The 4,815-nt window shown below is 34.7% G+C and overlaps 1 pseudogene; it reads left to right on the top strand.

Moving 5' to 3' along the window:
• Nucleotides 1-2,979: 2,979 nt before the first annotated feature.
• On the top strand, nucleotides 2,980-3,321 carry LOC114047821 (annotated as a pseudogene).
• Nucleotides 3,322-4,815: the final 1,494 nt, after the last annotated feature.

Raw genomic sequence — 4,815 nt, forward strand, 5'->3', positions numbered from 1 at the left:
CCTTGGAGGTGGAGTAGGTTAAGTAATAGGATGGCAACATGCTGGTAAAAGTAAAGAAGAGGAGTTAGGAGTGATAGGAAATAAGAGATATGCAAAAATGTAAAAACAAAGATCAGAAGTAGAATCTCTTAGGGAAAATATATATTTCTTTGTTTTTATGCATACATGCATATGTATGTATGTATGTATGTGTCTATATGTATACATATATGTATATATCAATATTTATATATAAATATATCCATACTTACTTATAGCCTAGGTAGGTAGGGGGAAAGAAGGGAGAAAAAAAACAAAATAAAAAAGTGTACAGAAGAGAACAAAAGAAAACAAAAAGCAAAGAAAAGATGGACAGCTTTCAATATAATATGTAGTATTTAGTATACAGGCTTTCTTGAAATGGAAATTTATTGCTTTATATTTTGAATCCTCTCTTACATTATGTTGTGCACGTGTTTTTTTTTTTCCCTTTCTTAATTTATATTTGTTTTAATGTTTGTTTATAATGTTTCTTTTTCTTTTCTTATCATGTATTTACATTTTAGTATTCAAGTCTAATATTAAAAAAAAGTATAAAGAAGAAAAAAAAAGAAAAAAATTCCTTTAGACATCTGGCCCCAGACTCATGGAGATGTGGATGCAAGACCTGCCTTTTGTATAAATTGGTTGTATAATCTTGGGGAAGTCACTTAAACTTGGAGAGAACCAGGTAATTCCCTAAAAATGTATTTCAGAACATTGTTTGAATGCTTTTCTAGAGATATTTCCTTACTAGGAAATTACATATACCAGTGAAATCAGAATCCTCCATAAAAACAACAACTCTCTGTAGCAAGGAAAATCCTAAGCAATCAACTTTTTGGTCTTACTCCATTGTTTAGGCATAGTATCTATTTCCTCAAAATGGAATATGCCACATATTTTTATGTATGGGCTACATTCTCTAAGAACTGATGATATTAGGGTATTTAGGTATGAATCATTGCAAATCAAATCACTCTCAAGGATGCCTGCATTTTTCAACAACTTAGATTATTAAACTCAAAATAAGTATGTGGCAAACAAAATAGAAACTGGAGAAAGAATTAGACTAGACTAATCACACAAAGAGAACATACTGCATTTGAATGCTAAGTATGAAACAATTTCAAGGAAGCTGAAGACTTGCTTATAAAGTTAACTAAGAGAATGATAAATATATCAAGGACATGGGGAAAAACTATGGAATCTAATATTACAAATAGTATGATCAAGAAAACACAGATAACTTGAGACCTATAGGCCTTTTTTTTTTTTTTCCCTGCTAGGCAATCAGGGTTAAGTGACTTGCCCAAGATCACACAGCTAGCAAGTGTTAAGTGTCTGAGGCCAGATTTGAACTCAGGTCCTCTTGATGCCAGGACCAGAGCTCCATCCACTGCGCCACCTAGCTGCTCCCCATAGGACTTTTTAATCATTTTTACATAATCTGTATTTTAAAAAAATGTAGCTCCTGTCAAGGTATGAGGAGAAAACAAGAAATCTTTCTCAAAGGATATTCTGAAGCAAATCAAATTTACAATTTGAAACTGGGTCATTGTGGTTTAGTGAAAATGCCATTGACTCTGCAATCTGATGACCTGAGTTCAAATCCCAGTTCTAACACTACCTGTTTATTGAGTTGAAACAGGCTGGTTAAAAGATAGCATGAAGCATAAGGAAACATATTCAAATATGTTATACCAAGATCTATTGCTCAATAGATTAGTCATCAAAGCATATGAATAATTCTCCAAAGAATAATTGCAAACTTCAAATTTCCATGTGAATATTTGTTCCTACTTCCAAATAATAAGAAAAATAACAAGACGTGTCTGAAGTTTCATCTTACATCATAGAAATTGATAAAGTTATATATATATACTCACAGACAGTAGTATAGAAGAGGTTATGGGAAGAGAGTTAAATGATGCATTATTAGTGAAGATATTAAGTGGTCTAGCCATTCTGTATTTTGATTTGGAACTCTGGAAGAAAAATGACTGAAGAGTACATAATATTTGATGCATCAATCTCATTAACACTCAAAAAACACTTCAACTTCACTGAGGTAGTAGAAGAGAGTAACAGACCTGATGCAAAATGTTCATAGCAACAGTCTTTGTAATAGTGAATAACTGGATACAAAGTAGATGCATAATTGATTAGATAATATTGAGAAAAATTGGAAGATTTATGTACACAAATATCGGCTAATTAAAAATACATTTTCCCTTATCCTCATGTTGATGGGCACTAGTTATCACTTAATAAATGCTTACTGATTGATTGTTAATGATTTAATTTTCCAGTTTTGTTTAATATGTTTCATGATGTCACTTATTACAAAAGAGTGCTGACTTTTGTGAAAGTTTTTTTGTCATTTGATTTAATCTTATGAGGTTTACTACTTGATTATAAACATGAAAAGTCATGGTAATAGAGTATTACTGATATTCAACTGTTCTTATCTTACAATTTTTAAAAAATAATTTTAATCCATTGGTGTAGCTTCTTTCTTATATTTTTATGTTTTTGTTTAATAATATTAATCAGTGATCTTGCTATTTCTCTACTTGTTTCTGTCTATGGATTGGGTCATTTTGTGAACTGTTCGACGCCTAGAGATTGTTCATTGTTTAACTGTTGGCTAGATTTCATTTCTAACTGGAGGAGAGATAGTCACTCCAAACCTACCCATCTTTGGGAGTTACTTCTCAATTTCTGTTTATGAGATCATAGCTAGATTCAGTATTATTTTTGTCACATTAGCATTTTTTTTAATAATTGGGTCATTTTGGCCCTAGTCACTGAGTCTCCGCCAAGGACTCAGCAGCCTCCTCCTCGAGCTCCCTTCCTTCCCGATGCTCCGTCCCTCCCCCCTTGGCCCCCGCCTTGCTCGCCTTCTCCCGCCACCGACTTCCACAGGCCTTTTCCACCAAGGAAAAGGAATCATATCGTATGTCCTCTATTCAGAACCTCCACTCTTTCGAACCCTTTGCTGATGCGAGTAAGGGTGATGAACTGCTTCTTGCTGGGACTGAGGATTATATCCATATAAGAATTCAACAGAGAAACAGTAGGAAGACCCTCACTACAATCCAGGGGATTGCTGATGATTACGATAAAAAGAAACTAGTGAAGGCATTCGAGAAGAAATTTGCCGGCAATGGTACTGTAATTGAGCATCCAGAATATGGAGAAGTAATTCAGCTATAGGGTGACCAGCACAAGAACATATGCCAATAACTCCTTGAGACTGGACTGGCTAAGGAAAACCAGCTGAAGGTTCATGGGTTTTAAGTGCTTCTGACTCACTGAAGCTTAAGGGAGGATTTCCTTGCAATGAGTAGAAAAATTCCCTTCTGTTCTTTGTCACAAGTTTAAAAACCTCATAGCTTGTATAATGTAACCATTTGTGGTCCACTATTTAACTTGGACTAGTGTAACTCAGTCATGTAATAAACTGAAAAAAGCCCCCAAAAAATTGGGTCTTTTAATTTTTTTTTGTGATTTTTTGACATACAATTGGGCAAAGCAATTTCTGCTAATTTTCTTTATTTCTTAATTTATTCTGAATTAACTTTTGATTTTTATCTTGATATTTTGGCATTTTATCTTTTTAAAAATAAATTTATTTATTTTTAGTTTTCAACATTTACTTCCACAAGATTTTGAGTTCCAAGTTTGCACCCCATCTTGTCCCTCCCCCACCCCAAGATGGCATGTATTCTAAATACCCCTTCCCCTAGTCTGCCTTCCCTTCTATCTCTCCTCTCTTCTTCTACTCGCTTCCCCTTCAATTTTCCTGTAGGGCAGGATGGATTTCTGTGCCCTATTTCCCATATTTCTTATTTCCCAGTTGCATGTGAAAACATTTTTTTTAAACATGTGTTTTTAAAACTTTGGGTTCCAAATTTTTTCCCGTTATCCCTGGCCACCCATCCTCATTGAAAAGGCAAGCAACTCAATATAGGTTATACATGTGCGGTTATGCAAAACACTGGCATAGTAGACATGCTGTGAAAAACTAACTCTATTTCCCTTAATCCTATCGCGTCCCCCCTCATTTATTCTATCCTTTCTTTTGACCCTGTCCCTCCTCAGAGTATTTTCTTCTGATTACCCCCTTTCCCATTCTGCCCTCCTCTCTATCATCCCCCTGCTCTCTTGTCCCCTTCCCTTCCCCTCCCTATTTTTCTGTAGGGTAAGAGAGATTTCCATACCCAATTGAGTGTGTATGTTATTTCCTCCTTAAGTCAAATCCTATTGGAATAAAATTCACTCACTCCCTCTCACCTTCCCCCATTTCCCCTCCACTGTAAGAGTCTCTTCTTTTCTGCTTTTTTGTGAGATAATTTATTCTGTTCTACCTCTCCCTTTATCCTTCTCCTACTAAAATCCTCTCTCATCCCTCAATTTTATTCTCCTGATATGACCTCTTCATCTTCAACTTACCTTGTGCTCTCTCTCTCTCTCTCTCTCTCTCTCTCTCTATATATATATATATATAAATATATATATATATATACATACATACATATAATTTTTTTCCCTCCAACTACTCTAATATTGACAAAGGTCTCATGACTTACAAATATCATCTTTCCATGCAGGAATGTCAACAGTTCAACCTTAGTAAGTCTCTTATGATTTCCCTTTCCTGTTTACCTCTTCATGTTCCACTTGAGTCTTATAATTGAAAGTCAAATTTTCTATTCAGCTCTGGTCTTTTCATCAAGAATGCTTGAAAGTCCTCTATTTCACTGAATGACCATTTTTCCCCCTGAAGGATTA

Source organism: Vombatus ursinus, unplaced genomic scaffold (assembly GCF_900497805.2).
Source record: "Vombatus ursinus unplaced genomic scaffold, bare-nosed wombat genome assembly UNPS02014791.1, whole genome shotgun sequence".
NCBI lineage: Eukaryota > Metazoa > Chordata > Mammalia > Diprotodontia > Vombatidae > Vombatus > Vombatus ursinus.